Source organism: Chelonia mydas, chromosome 5, assembly GCF_015237465.2.
Source record: "Chelonia mydas isolate rCheMyd1 chromosome 5, rCheMyd1.pri.v2, whole genome shotgun sequence".
Lineage (NCBI taxonomy): Eukaryota > Metazoa > Chordata > Testudines > Cheloniidae > Chelonia > Chelonia mydas.
Genome location: NC_051245.2, coordinates 126,366,826 through 126,385,030, shown reverse-complemented (window position 1 = coordinate 126,385,030; position 18,205 = coordinate 126,366,826). Strand labels below are relative to the sequence as shown.

The following is an 18,205-nucleotide window of genomic DNA, read 5'->3' as shown; positions in this document are numbered from 1 at the left end:
GAGCGGTGGCTGTTGGCCAGGTGCCCAGCTCTGAAGGCAGCGCCCCACCAGCAGCATCACAGAAGGAAGGGTGGCAACACCATACCACACCATCCTTACTTCTGTGCTGGGCAGCCGGAGAGCGGCAGCTGCTGCGGGCCCAGCTCTGCAGACAGCAGCAAAGAAGTAAAGGTGGCAATACCATACCGTGCCATCCTTACTTCTGTGTTGCTGCTGGTGGCGGCTCTGCCTTCAGAGCTGGGCGGCCGGAGAGTGGTGGCTGCTGACTGAGGGCCCAGCTCTGCAGGCAGCAGAGCAGAAGTAAAGGTGGCAATACCATACCATGCCATCCTTACTTCTGCATTGCTGCTGGCGGTGGCTCTGCCTTCAGAGCTGGGCTCCTGACCAGCAGCCACCGCTCTCCAGCTGCCCAGCTCTGAAGGCAGCGCCGCCGCCAGCAGCAGCGCAGAAGTAAGAGTAGCAGTACCGCAACCCCCCCTACAATAACCTTGCGACCTCCCCATGACTCCTTTTTGGGTCAGGACCCCGACAATTACACCACTGTGAAATTTCAGATTTAAATAGCTGAAATAATGAAATTTATTATTTAAAAAATCTTATGACCATGAAATTGACCAAAATGCACCATGAATTTGGTAAAAAGAAAAGGAGGACTTGTGGCACCTCAGAGACTAACAAATTTTTTTGAGCATAAGCTTTCGTGAGCTACAGCTCACTTCATCGGATGCCAAATTTGGTAGAGCACTAAATATGACCCTTTGGCAAGGCGATAAGGTGCAGAGTGTCTATTGATGCCTGGCTCTTCAGAAATCTCTTGAGGACAAAGCACTCTGCCTATGTGAGAGTCTAGGATAGCTCATATGAAGAACACGCTCTGAAAGCGTTGCAAAAGAGTTTATTTTTTCAATTTAAGAGTGCATGTGCAGTAGATGGTGTGGTAAAGGTCTTCCTCTGATGGCACGTTCATTAACAAATCGTCCAAATAAAAGTAAATGTGTAACCCTTAAATGAGCGCCTACTGCAGATGTACATTTTGTAAACACTCTTGGGGCAGTAGAAAGGCCAAAAGGGAGGACCTTGTACTGAAAATGATCCTTCTTCCTAGTGAAATGGAGGTATTTGTGATGAGAGCATCTTATGGAAACAGGTGTCTTAACTCTACAGTTGCAAACAAACCTTTTGGAGAAAGGTTTCAGAGTAACAGCCTGGTAATAGCAGGAGAGTGAGTTTGTGTGGGCGGGGGGTGAAAAAACCTGGATTTGTGCTGGAAATGGCCCAACTTGATGATCACTTTAGATAAGCTATTACCAGCAGGAGAGTGGGGTGGGAGGAGGTATTGTTTCATGGTCTCTGTGTATATAATGTCTTCTGCAGTTTCCACAGTATGCATCCGATGAAGTGAGCTGTAGCTCACGAAAGCTCATGCTCAAATAAATTGGTTAGTCTCTAAGGTGCCACAAGTACTCCTTTTCTTTTGGAGAAAGGATGAGTATGATAGAGGCTAGAATTAGCATTCCAAAACAGAGTCTTCTGATGAAAGTACAGAGCTTTATGAGGTCCAGTATACAGCACAGATCTCCATCCTTCTTCTGAACTGGGAAGTATTTGGAATAAAATTCTCTGCCTCTGTACCTCGACTATAGCCCCTACCTTCAGAGGATCAAGAACCTCTGATCTCAACAGGCTGTTGTGAGAGGGGACTCCAAATAGGGATGGGAGAGGAAACCGGAAGGAGGAATGGTTCAGATTGTATCAGAGACCCATGTGAATGCTTTCTAAAATCCACTTGTCTCTGGTTATAGATACCCAGTACTGGAAGAAGTGACACACACAGTCTTTGAAAGGTAAGGAGGGCAAATGGATTAAAATTGGACTGCAGTTCTCATGCATTATGTCACACTTGGGGCGTAAGGCCCAACGCAGATGTTGAAGATGATTTACCTCTTTTTCACAATTTGATACACCTTCTCCTTTGATGAGAAAGCTATTAAAGGAGGATATTGCAGAAGTTATCATTATCTTCCTTATCAAGTGTGAAATGGAGGAAGATGATGGATTTTGCCATCTCTAGGACTTGAAAACCAGGTATTCCAGGTCTTCTCCTGACTGCTGAGGAACACCCAGTGCGTCTCATCTCCTCTTTTCAAGGACATCTTCCATTATAGTGCTACACCCTCTTTCTCCCGCAAAGGAGAGATCCGCAAACTTGGATTTACATCTTCAGAGCTCCCTCCAGAAACCTCAGCCTAGCATATCTTCTGATGGAGATCGCAGAAACAATGGCTCGAACAGAAGCAGCTGAAGAATCAAATGTTGCTCTTACAGCATGTTTTGTTACCTGTTGACTCTCTACAGTGAGGACATTTGCAAGTTTTATCTGGCAAAGACTTGGCAAAACTCCAACATTTTCTCCCAGAGCTGGTGTTGGTAGTGTGCCTAGAGTAAAGAAGGAGATGAGTTTCCTCTTCCAAAAACATCCATTTCCTTTCTATCCCTATCTGAATTAGTAGACTGCACCTATCCTCCTTTAGACCTTTGCACACCCACCAGGGAGTTTGGGGCCGGGTGTGTCTGGAAATGTGAGAAACCCTCTTGGGGAAGCTGATGTAATTTGTTTCCTTTTTTTAGACATCACCTGAACAGAAACTGGACTTGACCAGATGAATTTAACACATTTCAAAAGTCTATCTAAGACAGACAGTGAAACTCTACTAAAACAATGGAGAAAAACTTACTACATTTATGTCCTGATTTGGGGCGGGGGACTGGCTCATATTTGAACACTTACAGTTGGCAATTTCCTAAAAACTGTTTTCCTAAAAATATCCTCAGCTATATTTGTTGGTAACACTAAAACTTACATCAGATGGTGATAGTCTGGCCTATTAAAGATTCTCTACAGTGAAAGATACCAGAACATTTAAATTAGCCTGAAAATGTCAAATTGAGACAATTTTCTCCAATTAACTATTCTATTCTATTCCTAAATTAATCCCCATCCCCCCCCCATAACAGTGAGAGAGAGAGTTTCCTTTTTAATTCTGCAAACATTTTATAAAACACGATTCTGTGTGCATTTTTATACCTTATTTTGCTGCTACAGTGAAGCTAATAAATCATTTGACTTCCAGGAAAGGAAAGTTACTTTAAACTTCATAGAAATTCAGGGGATTTTCAGAAACACTAAGTGCTGGTCCGACTCTCCTCCCACTGAAATCAGTGGCATTGGTGTCAATGGGCATGCCGAGCACTTCTGAAAATCCCACCTTTTAAGCATAATCTTTTTCCTGAGAAACAGAATTTTTTGAAAGGTCAGCTCATCTCCTGAGGGTGGGGCTGGGACCCAGGAATGCCAGAATTCTAAACCTGACTGCTATTCATGGCCATAATAATGAGTAGGCACATGAGGCATAGGCCTACAATGCAATGATTTGGGGGGCAATGCTTTGGAGAGCCAGATAAGGGAGAAATAATAGTAGCAAATCTGGCTAGGCAAAGGGCCCTAACAAGCAGATGACCAGCCAGTGTGCATTCAACACTTACTGGACACTGCTTGACAAAATACCAGCTCATTTCCTTACTCTAGAACAGGGGTGGGCAAACTTTTTGGCCCGAGGGCCACATCTGGGAATAGAAATTGTATGGCGGACCATGAATGCTCACAAAATTGGGGTTGGGGTGCAGGAGGGTATGAGGGCTCTGGTTGGGGGTGCGGGCTCCAGGGTGGGGTCAGAAATGAGGAGTTCAGGGTGCAGGAGGGGGCTCCAGACTGGGGTGGGAGAGTAGGGTGCAGGAAGGGGAGGAGGGGTGAGGGCTCTGGGGTGGGGCTGGGGATGAGGAGTTTGGGGTGCAGGAGGGTGCTCCGGGCTGGGATCCAGGGGTTTGGAGAGTGGGAGGGGGATCAGGGCTAGGGCAGGGGGTTGGGGCATGGGGAAAGGCTCAGGGGTGTAGGCTCTGGGCAACACTTACCTCGAGCGGCTCTCGGAAGCAGTGGCCATGTCCCCTCTCCAGCTCCTATGCAAAGGCACAGCCAGGTGGCTGTGCGCGCTGCCTCAACCGCAGGCGCTGTCCCTGCAGCCCCCATTGGCCGCAGTTCCCAGCCAGTGGGCGCTGCGGAGGCAGCATGCAGAGCGGAGCCCCCTGGCTGCCCCTACACGTAGGAGCAGGAACAGGGCCATGCCACTGCTTCTGGGAGCCGCATGGAGCGACCCTTGACTCCAGCTGGGGAGTGGGACAAGCACCAAATCCCTCTCCCAGCAGGAGCTTGAGGGCCAGCTTAAAAGGGCTGGCGGGCCGGATTCGGCCCGCAGGCCCTAGTTTGCCCACCCGTGCGCTAGAAGTTCCTCCTACTCACATTCTGCTCAACATTGATCAGTTAAGGGCTAATACTCACATAAATCTGGTTGTTCCAAACAATTCACTGACTTGAAATTTTTAGCATCATCAGAGAGCTGGAAAACATTAGGCATAAAGCATTAGAGCTCACAACCTTTACACCAGTTCGCTCGGTTGCTTTGTAGTTTGGATCAATTAATTTTCTATGCATGCGTGTATCTGCTACTATAGGCCTGTCCAATGCCATTATGATTGGGGGGGAGGGAAGAGGGAAGTACTGATTTTGTCTGACTTCATATAGTTGATCCTAAAGTTGAGCGTTTACAAAAACCTATTGATGTAGCTTGTGAGGGATCTTAGCTGGATCAACATTGTGAAGACAAACTGGCTCCCAGTAGGGTTTACTGGTGGAAACACATTTTAATTATTATTCTGCCTGCTGCACACGCCTTGACCTGGCCCAATCCAATCCCATTCTGCCCATCCGTTACACCAGAAATCAAGTCTCCTTGCCCATTGATAGAGGGTGCTGTGTGGAGAAGAAAGGAAGAGAGATGAAATCTCTCCTATTTCTTTCCTACTAAGAGATCAGCTATGTGCTCCCCCAACCATCCACCCCCTATCCCTCCTCTCAGGGCACGATCCAAAGCCCTTGGAAATCAGCCAGAATCTTCTCCGTTGGCTCAAACCCTCAATGCACCTGCTGCCTCATATTCCTAGGAGACGGATTTACCATTATTGCTAGTCTGAACTAGCATGAGCTCTGCATTGCCTAGAGGTGCTTGTGAAATCAATAAAGGAAAGCTCTACACGTTCCTGGGGGCTCACTTTATTAAATCACTCCTTGACTGCTCATTACATATTGCAGGAGGGGTGGGGGCGAACCCACAGGGAAAGGAAACTGTTCCACAGAGAATGCCCAAGGCCAGAAGATAAAAGGAAAAAGGAAAACACAATGGATATGATTAAGCTCCCCAGAGCCCTGGACTTTAGGAAAGTGGAAAATATGCAAATCAACATTTTCACTGTCCTTAAAAGCCATCAGAAGACAGAAGTCTGTCACCGTTGTTGCCTGATTAAGAAGGTTAATAATATTAATTTGGATAGTATGGTTTATAGGCTCACCAATCAATTTGATCGGAAGATAATAAGGTTCTTGTCCCAGAATATGCAAAAGGTCCCTCGGGGGTATGACAGGATGCTTATACTGATACCAATATATAAAGACTTTTATTGAGATAAATGGAATTATAATCAAATAGTAATCAAATGGTAAAATAATCCGTTACAAATCCAATATTATTGTTCTAAAGCTACATATGATATTATATACTATAAAACTTTTGATTAATATACTCGCACCCTTCCTTGATGACTTGGTAATAAGAGACAAAGGACCAGCCTTGCCTTGGGTTCCTCAATTCATGAGTGAGGTGCAGAGCTTCGAAGAAGCTAGAGAGCTAAGAGCTATTGAAGCTAATTTAGAAATTCACTTGAATTTTAAGTTTTAAGTCAGTTAGTTAACTAACAGACTAATAAACTAAGAAAGATGCTTGGAGCTTAGAAACTTAGATGCCTAGCTTTTTAGGTGCTTAGATTCTTAGATGCATAGATGCTTCCTTGGCATGGTGGGTCACTCCTCTTACAGAGCATCAGTGCTTGAGCCCTTCTTCTATGTCCAAACTTAGTTTCCTCACCCACCAAAATGCTGGGGTACACTTACTCCATAGGCTGGTAGGTTTGTACGTATTGATGACATATACACACATATTCCTGACATTAGATCAGGGGTTCTCAAACTTCATTGCACCGCGACCCCCTTCTGACAACAAAAATTACTACACAACCCCAACAGGCGGGGGACTGATGCCTGATCCTGCCTGAACCCCGCTGCCCCAGCTGGGGTGAGAGGGCAAAGCCAAAGCCCAAGCCCCACTGCTCAGGGCAGGGACAATCAAAGCCGAAGCCCAAGGGTTTCAGCCCCATGCAGGGGGCTTGTAACCTGAGCCCTACTGCCCAGAGCTGAAGCCCTCTGGCTTCGGCCCCAGGTGGTGCGGCTCGGACTTTGGCATTGGCCTGGGCAGTGGGGCTTGCGCTTTGGCCCTGGGCCCCAGCAAGTCTAAGCCAGCCCTGGTGACCCCATTAAAATTGGGTCCCGACCCACAGGTTGAGAACCGCTGTATTAGATCATTGTCACATTTGTTATTTTTGTCCTCCCGGTTCTTTCCTTATGGTGTACCTGTTTACAGAGGGCATGAGCTTCAGAAAGCTCCCTAAGCCAACCTGCTTCAACGCATCCTTTATCTATCTAAGTTAAAGGTCGCTGCCATACATGGACCTTATGCTTTAACTTATCACTATCTAGCTGGGTGAAAGGTCCCAGATATATGTATGCTAACCTTGCCTTAGCTTAACACACAGGATATGGCCTGTAGGTCCCTTGCATTATAGCCAAACTATTTTAATATAAACCTATTATAATAAAACAAACAATCAAAACCATAAGAAAATAAGAAACCTATAAGAAAAGATATATAGGCAAGCAAGCAGGCTAGCCCTAAAGGCCACACTGTATGACTCGGGGACAACTGGACATACACACACAGACAGTGCTGTTTTCAGGCTCTGCTGTCTTGGGTGCAGCTTCTAGCCCAGGCCAGGTGTGGCCGGGAGAAGGCCAGAGTTAGATATCACAGGAGCAGCACATCATCATCAAATCTTTAAACAGGCAAGGGATCCTTTACAGCAAACTGTAACAGGTATGTTAGCAAAGATGAGGGAGAGAAATTGGCTGTGACAGAGGGCAAGTCTGATGCATGCTGTTCTCCTCCCCACAAAGGGGCGGAAAGGTGGAATGGTCCAGTTGACTGTCTCTCCCGTGCGGGAATTCAATGTTTCTCCCGGGAGCACGCGCTGCAGAGCAGGGCATCCACTGTCGTCTGCAGGGAGGAGGAGCTCTAAGTGGACAGGATGATCCATGTGCCACGTGCTTCCCTGCAAAATACAGCAGCCTACAGAACACTTTGATGCTTATTGTCACAAACTAAGGTTAAAAGCCGGGTCCTTCGATTAGGGAGTCACAAAAGCCCCTGGGAGAAGAGATTGGCTGCTGGGCTAGGGTGTGAGCAGCAAGGCAGACTGACAGAGGTTAGAGGGCCTGAGTTACCCCTCAAGGGTACAATTAAAATTTGTCAAGCTAGCAAACGAACAGAAAAGTGCTGCTGAATCCTTCAGCCAGGTCTTGTACTGCTGTGGCAAGAAAATAAAGCAGCAACAGTGGGCTCACTGTGCCAGGAATAGACAGGCAGATTGAAGGAGCAGCATCTAGGTAGCAGGAAGGGGAAGCATTGAACTAGAAGCAGGGACTGATTGGAACAGCTGTGAAAGGGATGGGAACAAAGATCACATCGAGGCAGTGGCTTCCCCTCTGTATTAATAATACATCTAAAACCACGATGTTCATAGAAAGTTAAGGTTGAAAAGTCGAGCACTCAGCTGTTAGGAAATGACAGAATTAAGGTAGCCTGGGCAGGCCTAATTCAGCTCATCTGTGCCTGTGTATTATGATACAGTCTCTAATTATATGATCACATAATGTCTGTTCCAGAGGGCCCTGCTTCATATATATTTTAGTGGAGCAGGGAATGGCAAGAGAACAGCAATAGGACACAGGGATAAGGCAACATGCCCAGTCTATATGATGAATCAGTAGCAGGACCCACCCTATTAATCTACCTCTCCTCTTTTATATCTTGGATTGTGCGAGTTCAGTGGCACAAAGGGATGGTAAAGGCCAAATTAACCAACTCTCCATGAATGCCTCCAATTTAGTCAACAAAGCAGCTGTATGCCACTCCATGGGCAGTCCCTGGTGTCGGGGACATGGTGTGGAGGAAAGGGGTATTATGCTCTGGCTAGTCCTGGCTGTTGGAATTGTCCCTTGGAGCTGTTTTCAGCCGTATATAGGTCAGAACAACCCTAAGGCTGATGCAACTGACACTGGGAGGGCTGACCTGACCTGACCTCTGCCCACCCAGAACTGGGAGGAAGCCAAATTGGCTTCCATTCAGGTTCTGTGTTTAATACAGCATGGCTGGATGCAAGAAGCAGGACCCACATGTGACAGTGTTACACAGGGGCGTTGGAACAATTTGTATACTGGAGGTGCTGAGAGCCATTGAACCAAACTGTAAACCACTTCAAGCCAGGGGGTGCTGCCACACTCCTAGCTCCAGCCCCCGGGGTTACATCTGAGAAACTGAACTGAACACTTGAAACTACTAAAGGATTGTAATAACTTTAATATTTATATTGCTGTTAGCACCCAGAGGCCCCAGGGAGGATCAAGGCTCCAATATGCTAGGCACTGCACAAATACACAGGAAGGTAAGGTAACTGCCTCAAAGATCTTACACTAGTTTCTTGCATTAAGTTTCTCTTGCTCATCTAGTATTTTAACTATAGCTCTTATTTCCAGTGTTTTTTCTTGACTTCCTCACCTGAGCAGTTATAAAGGTTACATTCTGCTTGGCTCATTAGTGAATAGAAAGTGCTCTCAAACACATTTGTAGATCTGGGCCAAAAAGCCAATTATTTTTGTGGGAAATTTTAAGTTTTTCTAAAATGTTCTGTGAAATGTATTGTTTTATTTTTGAAGGCCATTTTTGATAAAAATATCTGGTTTTCAGTAACAATTATTTATTTGCAAAAACCAAAGAGATTTTTCTTTTTTAAACAAATTTTTGCTTTCTGTTTTTTTGTCAAAAAAGTGTTTTGATGAAAAAATTCCAATCAGCAATTCCACCTCTTCTCCTTGGAGAAAGGCCCCCAATACATTCCAGGTGACAGTCTGGAGCACAAATGTTTCGAGTTTTCTTTTTCTTTTTTTTTTTTCATGCGCCACTCAAATAGGTGTCAATGATAAGATTTTTTTCTTTATTGATATGGCTGCCAACTTGACCATTAACACAATATAAAATATATTCTAACATATCTCAAAAGCTGCAGAGCCCTACAATAAGTTAATTGCAGAGACATTAAAAAATCTAATACCTCCACCCAGATGTACTACTATAAACATGTGAAGAGTGTTTCCATTTGATAACTTAATTCTTTAAGAAGCATTGTTGAGAAGCTTTGTTGCAGCACACAGGGAAGATTAGAACATGAAGCAACTGATAACACTTAGTAATCTTGTGTAAACATAAAACCCCAAACCAAGATGTTGCTGCAGCTTCTAAATCAATTGAACTACAGTAGTAGCACACTGCATAATGTTGTATGCAGTGTTAGTGAAGCCATGTTGGACCCTAGAGAGAAAGTGAGTGATGGACCATCATATTTTGTGGAGAATGACACGTTTTGAAGCTTACACAGAGTATAACACTCTGAGCACATTTCTCAGAGCAGAAGAAGAGCTCCGTGTCAGCTCACAGGTTTGTCTCTCTCACTAACAGAAGTTGGTCCAATAAAAGGTATTACCACCCCCACTTTCTCTCTCTAGTGTACTGCATGAGGTAGGAGGAGGGAAATCACTAAGCTGTATGGTCTTGGGGTCAGTTCTTAAAGTATGACCGAAATTGTGGAGTGAGATCCATATTGGTTTGAACAGCCAGCCAGAGCCACTAGATAGCATAATTCATGTAGCTATTTACTCAAGTTGCTACTATATAAAGCTAATTTTGTGCAAGCAGCAGTCACAGAACTGCAGCATGAGGACAATTTGGCTTTCCATTGGTTCTTGTCTTTTGGAATAATTTATTTAGAGTTTTGCCAACCTCGCAAGTTCAAAAATCATGAGTCAGACAAAAAGAAATAAGAATTTTAAATAAACCATGATTTTAAGCCAAACTTTTTTTCTCTCCATTTTATGATGTTTGAGCTGCTGCGGGAATAAACTGTTCTTTTGGTGCATGCGTGTTTCAGGAAACTCAGCCAGGACTGGGACCACACTAAAAGCAACAAGAGAAAAGAGAAAGTCCACAGACAGTGATGGGAAAATTGGAATAGTCTCTATTGTAGCCTATGGGCCTTCCCCCTTCCATCATAGTCAATTTAATATGTCCCCCAGCCACACACAAAAATACAGCCACTAATCTGAGGAAGTTGACACATCCCTTTTACGTTGGACTGACCACGTGTCCACCAACTCTCTCCCTGCTGCACTCCAAACACTGCCCAGCTCCCTCCCGGGGACTTGGCCCCCATCCCTCGGATCATGTCCCTGTCCAGCTGCCCTGCCCTCTCTCAGCACCTGTCCCTTTCCCCCATGCCCTCTCCTGCTCCCATATAGCAGCCCTGCAGTGGTGGAGGAGGCCTGGGGTCCTAGGTTCCTTTATCCTCCCCCAGCTCAGCATTATACCGGGTGAAGCGGATGGGTGAAGCAGTCTCTGGCAGCTTGGCTGGCTCCCATTAGCTGCTGCTTCTCGGCTCTATGCAGACATCACACACCAGGGACGCAGACTCAGGCAGCAGGCTCAAGCGCTGCAGCAGCCTCTAAGGGGGGCAGCCTGAAGGGGCAGGCCACAGCCTAGGCTGCCATGATGGGTATCTAATGGCTGAAGCGAGAAGAGAAACACCAGCTACAACTGAGTTGCAAATCCCTGAGTTGCCAGGAATTGCTTGCGAGAAGCAAGTAAGAAGTGCTCCCAAAAAATCACAAGACTCCTGCGCAGAGCTGGCAACGCTGCCTTCGGTAGAACGGTGTTTGTGCTCAGCTTTCTTCTAGCATTGTACTGCTCTGAGTCCCGTGCCCTCCCGTTCTCAAAGCAAGACCTGTGATACAAGATTACTTTCCCAGCTCTGTGTGGCAGCGCTCGCTATTTTTCCAGGTGAGGCGAAATCTCCTGCTACTAATAATAGAGAGAGACAACAAAAACAAACAGATGTACCGTACCAAACATTATTTTCTTTGAAATTGGTTTCATCCAGAGAAGTTCTCAGATGACAGAAGCAGGTTCCCAGAATCAATAGCTTTAAGACCAATTATATACGGATGGGTATTAACACTTCAGCAATCTGCTGTGAGAATGCACATAGAAACACTGGTGATAATCATTCTTTGCACATACACACGGCCAATCCTATCCTTTCATACTTGGTATCTTTCAACCGCAGAAATCACATTATGATCACTTCAAACCCTAGGTATCTTAATGTGGAAATAATCACTTCAAAAGATGATAAAGCTCTAAGCATCCCACACAGACCTGATTGCTCTGAGATTTCTATTCTTTTTAGCACTGTGAATGCATACTTAATATTTTCCAGTAGCTACTAAGAAATTGAAGACAGAAAAGGCTTCTGAAAGAACACGTACTATTTTAAGAGGATCCAATTTAAATAAGTACCAACCAAAATGTTCCTTGGTTGAAAAGTTTTCTATAGCAACTTGTGAATGCAAAAACCAAGCCTCCAGCACACTCCTAGGTGGTGTATCTTTCCATCACAAGCCAACACTACAATATAGAAATATGGGCAAGCGGGTTTCATCGCAAATATTTTAATCAAGTTACAGTAAGTCAAAACGTATTGGGAAGGTTGTAAAGAAAAGCAAATTACCCACCCAAAACAAACAAATACCGCCCTGGGGTAAGGCACCAATAATTAGAGGAAACTAACAAGCAATAGAACTGCAGGGCCTGGGCCTGCATTTGCTGTCCAGGATCCTGCAGGGGTTCAGATTGCAGGAGCAGGGCCCAAAGGTGTCAATGCAAAATTTCCCTTGGATTTCAGTGGCTCAGACTGTAAATCCCAGACACGTCTGCTGCAGGGTTGGGGTCTTAGAATCATATGTCTCAACGTTTGAGCCCTTCTATTGGTTTTTTTGCCCAGCCTAGGTGAGATTCCATTTCAGTAAGAGAAGATAAAGAATTTGGCCAAGATTTTAAAAACACAAGAGCCTAAAGTTAGGTGTCCAAAGCAGAGGGCTGGTTTTCAAGAGTGCTGAACACCCAGCTGCTCCTGTTGATGCCTTTGGGGATGCAGGGTTCTGAGCATGTTGGAAAGTCAGGTTGCATATTATGCACCTAGCACTAGACAGCTATGTCTGAAAATATCGGCTGCAGCTCTTGAAAGAAGGTTGCCACCTTTGTAGTTCACTGAAAGCTGTCAGCAGCACGGCCAACCCCATCCTTTCAAAACTCATGAATCAGACCTCCAAAAATAATGAATTCAGGGGTTATTTAAAAAAAATACAATGTGGGGGCTTTTCATTTGCCTTCTGGTTTCTGAGCCTTCAGGACAGAGTCAGGTCACATTTTAAAGCTTTCCTCCACAGCCATGAGCGCTAGAAATGGTCAGTTTTTCAACAAAAGCTGAGATTCTCATGTAATCACTTGACTCCAGGAGCTAAGGCCATAAGAGAACCAGCAAATATCTTGAGTCTCAATAAAGGCACATGAGCTGGCCACACTCTCAGCAACACAATCTGAGTCTTACCCACAGTCTGAGTCACCTACTAGGCTGCGGAAGCCCTCGCAGCCTCCTGCACAGTGGTGGAGCTAATGGGGGACCAGGGAGGCAACTGCCCGCTCCCCTGGCAGTCTTTAGGTGTATATGTGGTGCCTTTTGGAGCCAATAGGTATAACTGACTGTGGCCCTGCCAATGACACATCGGCCCCCAGGCACCACCGCTGCTCCCGCACACTTCCTTGTCAGTGGTGAAAGTGTGCCCATTGGTTGGCATTCCACCTGCTGTTAAATGAGTTTGTCAGCTTGTGGGATTGCTGCCCTTTCATGGATTGCTTGCAATTACTCTGGGAGATGCTGCTTAACTAACCTGACTTTCTTAACCCATTCGTTCCTGGTCTTGTTTGACTGCTTGGCTGCAATTAACCTGATCCTTAATTTAGCTCTTCCAAGTGGCCGAATATTTGCTGCTGCCTGTAAATTCATTGCTAGCTTTCTTCTTACTGCTGCTACTTAATACAAACTCAGCAACTGCTTTAACATTGCCTTTCCTACTCACCGATTTTTGCCAGGCTCAGCATCCTCGCTCTCACGGAGTAGTCCCCTCCCCCACACCTTTCTACTGTCTGCTTTATTTCACTTGGCTCTTGCTCCTTTTCATGCCCACTTTGTCCTCCAATGCCCTGTAGTGTATTAAAAAGAAAGTGTAAATCCAACCTTGCTGCCAAAGCCACCATGTAATTAAGGACTAAAATAGAAGGGAAACATGATGCCTATGTGGACGAACAAGAAATCACACGATCATATTTGTTCCCTTTCCTCCCCACCTTTTCACTTATTTGTATTGCCGTAGCTCCTAGAAGCCTCCATCAGAGATCAGGGCTCCCTTACATCCTGTGTGGTAAATCAGAGTAAGAGACCTTGTCTGCCCAACAAAGCTTAGGAGGTGCCGTTTCTCCCCTCTAGCAGGGGATGTCCACTGCTCCCCCCTCTACATGATGCCCAACCCCTGCCTCGATCTTCTTGCTTTTTAAAAAAAAGCTGTATTTCCACCAATCCCAGCTCCAAAGCTTTGGCCGGCTGAGTGTGCCCCACATGGCTACAATACTTGCCCATCTCTAAGACTGGCTCTGTATCTCCAGGGAAACAGAGGGCTGATACCAGTTCCAGCTCCGAGATGCCCATCCTACTCCCTCCCTGGGGGAATACAGACTCCCAAGTTCTCTACAGGATTGCCTGCCCATAGAGCACAGAATCCAGCACATATGGAGACCCAATTCAGCAAGGAACTTAAATACGTGCCTAGCTTTAAGACCACGAGTAGTTCGACCAAGATCAACCCAATTACTCATGTGGTTAAGCATCTTTCTGAATCAGGGCCTGAGTGCAGAGATTCAGCTCCTAAGCCCACATGTCCATGAGACTGTGGGTGGGTCAGCATCTTTGAAAGTCCCATCATTGTTATTTGAGTATGGAAATATGGACTCAGAAACTGAACTTCAGGTTCCCAGTTGTGAAGACATTGGTTCTCTTTTCCATACACTTATAAACAGGCAGCTCTGTTACTGTATGTTCTGGTTCCAGGTGATTATTCAAAATCTATGAGATAAGGTTGAAAATGGGCGTTTGTGAGAAAAAGCCAACGTGACCATAAGAGGATCCTGTCTCCTGGCTTTTACAGTTAGATTTCAGAATCAGTTAACGTACTGATGTCTTAAAATATTGACAATAAAATGCCCGTGATCAAATTGGAGCTTTTACAGCTTGAAATTCATTGGCAGTTTCCCCCGTATTCCCTCTGCAGCAAAAATCAACCAAAGAACTTCTGAGCTCTCTGACTCAACAGGGCAAGACTGGTTTTATGATTTCTTTTAATTTTGTGTTCCTGCCTCTTCATTTGCTAGTCCTTCAATTCCTTGAATTTATAGTCAGCTCCAATTGCCTTCCCAAGTAACTTATTCATATCCTTATAACCCTGTGGTAAACCCCTTCCCCCAGAGCTCCTAATTTAGGCTGTTTCCTCACTGTTATATCATGTGCCTGAGTTTTTGATCATCTTGCAGCTTGTGTCTTCAAATACAAGTACATCCAATTACAGTTCCATCCTACTCCTCTTTTAGGTCTTCACTGCTGGAGCAGACATCTCCCAGCTGACTCGAAAGTCACAAGTAAGGAAAGATTTTTGTGTTCCCTTTAATGTCTCATAAAAGACTCTTGTCTGAATTCAGCAAAATGCTCCAAATCAATAGCTTGTGCCAACAAATGGAATTTCACTCACTATACAGTGCAGTGTTGACATAGCATAGATCAGTGGTTCTCAACCAAGGATCCAGGGGCCCCTTGGAGGCTGCAAGCAGGTTTCAGTGGGGCCGCCAAGCAGGGCCAGCATCCGACTCTCTGGGGCCCAGGGCAGAAAGCTGCAGCCCCACTGCATGGGGCTGAAGCCCAGGTCCCTGAGCCCTGCCACCCGGGGCTGAAGCCAAAGCCTGAGCAATGTAGCTTTGAGGGGGCCCCTGTGGCATGGGGCCCCAGGCAAGTGCCCTGCTTGCTACGCCCTAACGCCGGCCCTAGCTTTTATATGCAGAAAACCAGTTGTTGTGGCACAGGTGGGCTGTGGAGTTTTTATAGCATGTTGGGGGGAGGGAGGGCTCAGAAAGAAAAAGGTTGAGAACCGCTGGCATATATGACAAGGGGCAACATGTTCCCTAAGAGCTTAGCTCCCCTTTTGGCACTTACATGACATTGCCAGCTCACTAGGAATTCTGGCTTGAACTATTCCCTGAATCTGAACTAGCCCTCATTCAATACATCTGGCCAAGTAGTCCTGGGTAGTGTACCTCCATGTGTTCTGCTCAAACTCCCCTGGGGGACTGCTGCTTTCATAGCTTGATGCCATTCATTACAGAAGGACAGCCTCTGCAGATGGAATAACCGGTTAGGTTTAACAGTCCAAGCTCCAGTCAATGCAGTCAATTCCCTAACATGGTATTTTGAGTTGTCCAGTCTGCTTTTAAATAATTTAAGCAACTGGGCTTCCACCACTTTCCTGTGGAGACAATATTCCCCACTTACAAGACAGTAAGACTAGTAAAATCACAAGTAAAATTCCTCAACATGATGTTCATTTTTCCTTAGCACAATTATATTCCAGTACTCTTAGTTATACACTCATCAAACACCCTGAACAATCCCTCTCCTGTGGTGGAAATACCTTTAAAATGCTTCTTACTGGTCATCCCATTTAATCACCATTTAGCTGAGTTACACATTCTGCAAAGACACACCCACGAGGCCCCCTACACCCCACAAAGCGCTGCAGAAGTCAATGGGGCTCCATGCTAGCATTGGGATCCGCCTGTATGCATCTCTTTGCAGGACAGGGACCTTACAAATTAGCATCTTCAGGCCTTTAAACATCTCTGTCTGGTCGGAATACTCTCCAGCTTGTCAACATGATGCTGTTGCTGTGGGCAGACCTCAACAGAGTAACCCATCACAAGACAAACAAACTATATTAAAATGGAGTTACAGTTGAGAGTACATATTGCTGATGTAAGAGTAAAAATGTTACAGGGGTGTGTAACTATCCCTAAAACAAGCATTACAGCTTCAAGAAATTCAGGGTTAAGGTTACACTTAAAATGAATCAACCATGATAAGGTATGGAAATACACAGTTAAGATACCTACATCAGTGACACCATGCAATTAGGGTTAAGATGTTTTAGTGATTATGTTCCATGTTAAAGTAATTTTTTAAGACAAGTCCCCGTCCCGTCCCGTCTCATTCCCCCCCCCCCCCCCCATGATGGAGAGCCTGCCCCACACTAGGCTGTAAGGGTTAATAGAGCCCTAGGGAGGTTGTGCAGGATGCAGCCAATCAGAGATGGGCTGAGAGCAGCAGCCAATCAGGACCAGGCGGCCCATATTAGAAGAGCTGCAGGGTAGAGCAAGTTCAGTAGGTGACTGGAGCTCCAGGGGAGAAGACCAGGCTCCTAGCAGAAGGAAGGAGCGTCAGCACCTTGGACAGAGCAGTGCAGCAAGCAGGGACTGGGGAAGCTACAGAGAGCTCCTGGCTGGCTGCTTGGGCCTGCAGGGTGAGGCAGGGGCAGAAGAGGGTGCCGGAGCTGCTTGGGAAGTGGCCCTGGGACAATGGACTGCAGTTGCCACTGGGGGAGTGGCTGGACAGAGACTGCAGGTCCCTCAGAAGGGGAGAGCACAGAGTGTGGCACAGCCGGAGGTCTGTGTCACTGAAGAGGACGCTGCAGTCCTGGGAGTGGCGCAGGTCCTGGAACAAAACTGATGGGGGCGAGGCACCACCAGAGGCGGGCGCTCTGGTGAGCAGAGCTAATTCTCTTCCTACAGTCCAGCCTTTGTTCCTCAGGTGATTTCAGATGTGTTATTGTAGGGAGTGAGGTCCGTTCATGTTGTCATTGTCCCTCTTTTATATCTTCCCTCCACTTGCTGGAAACCTTTTTTGCTGGGACCTGGGTCAAATAGTTCCCATTGTGTGGAGCTATCTCTGAGACGTTTCTATTGCACACAGTTCCTGGGGTCATCCTTATGCTTGTGTGCATTTCTTCAATAAGCCACTCACATTGTTTGGCCTCATCCAACGTAGCACATTTGGAATACAGAGACATGGTCAATATTCCCAGTTTAAGATACAGAAATGATACATGCACACAAATTGGATATTTACATTCAGTAAATCATAACCTTTCCAATGATACACTTTATGCAAGATGGGTCTTTTATGGTATCTGTTATATCATATTCATATCAGAACCATATTTGTATGAAGAATATGGGGTGCAACGTCACAGCCACATTAAAAGAACACTAAGGCAGCAAGGTTAAGCACTCAAAAGTTCAGTGCCAGAATTAAACTTGCCTGTACAAGTTTGTGCAACCCTAAGCATATATATCAAGCTGTCCCCTTTCCCCATCTCCTCTGGATTGGAGTCAGGTATCTTCCTCCCTCCTGCTCCATGGGCACTAGTGAGGGGGTACTGATAGCACAGGACTGCCTGTTTCCCTGCTCTCAGTTCTGGTGCCTTGGGTCAGTGTAACCCCAAGCAGCCAGGAGAAGTAATTGCAGAAAGTGTCCGGTTCAGCCCCTGCAATCCTGGGATACTCAATTATTCTGTTGGGAAGGCACATGCCCAAGCTGGTCACACGTAGGAGCTGGGAGCCACTGGAGCATGCCCAGTGTGGGTGAAATATTCAGAGAAAAATGCTGCCAACTTCTAACCAACCTCTACTGAGCACATACAAATCCCAATTTTTCTAAGGCTTAGAACTTGTCTGAATTTGGGCCAATTTTCATGGGGTCAGCAAAAGGCACAGGCCTGACACCAGGGCAACCTCTTGTCAAATTTTAAGTTCCTGCTCCTAAGCATGGGGGCAGTAGAACTGCTCAACAAAATAGTTGTAATTTTAAATATTTTATTATGAAACAT

At 45.8% G+C, this 18,205-nt stretch overlaps 1 long non-coding RNA gene across 1 annotated transcript; it reads right to left on the bottom strand.

Moving 5' to 3' along the window:
- Window positions 1-1,358: 1,358 nt before the first annotated feature.
- On the bottom strand, window positions 1,359-14,769 carry LOC119566602. Its single transcript, XR_005225871.2, has 3 exons — window positions 13,304-14,769; window positions 4,394-4,451; window positions 1,359-2,436 (listed from the first exon to the last, which is right to left on the bottom strand). It is a non-coding gene; the product is annotated as an uncharacterized LOC119566602 (long non-coding RNA).
- Window positions 14,770-18,205: the final 3,436 nt, after the last annotated feature.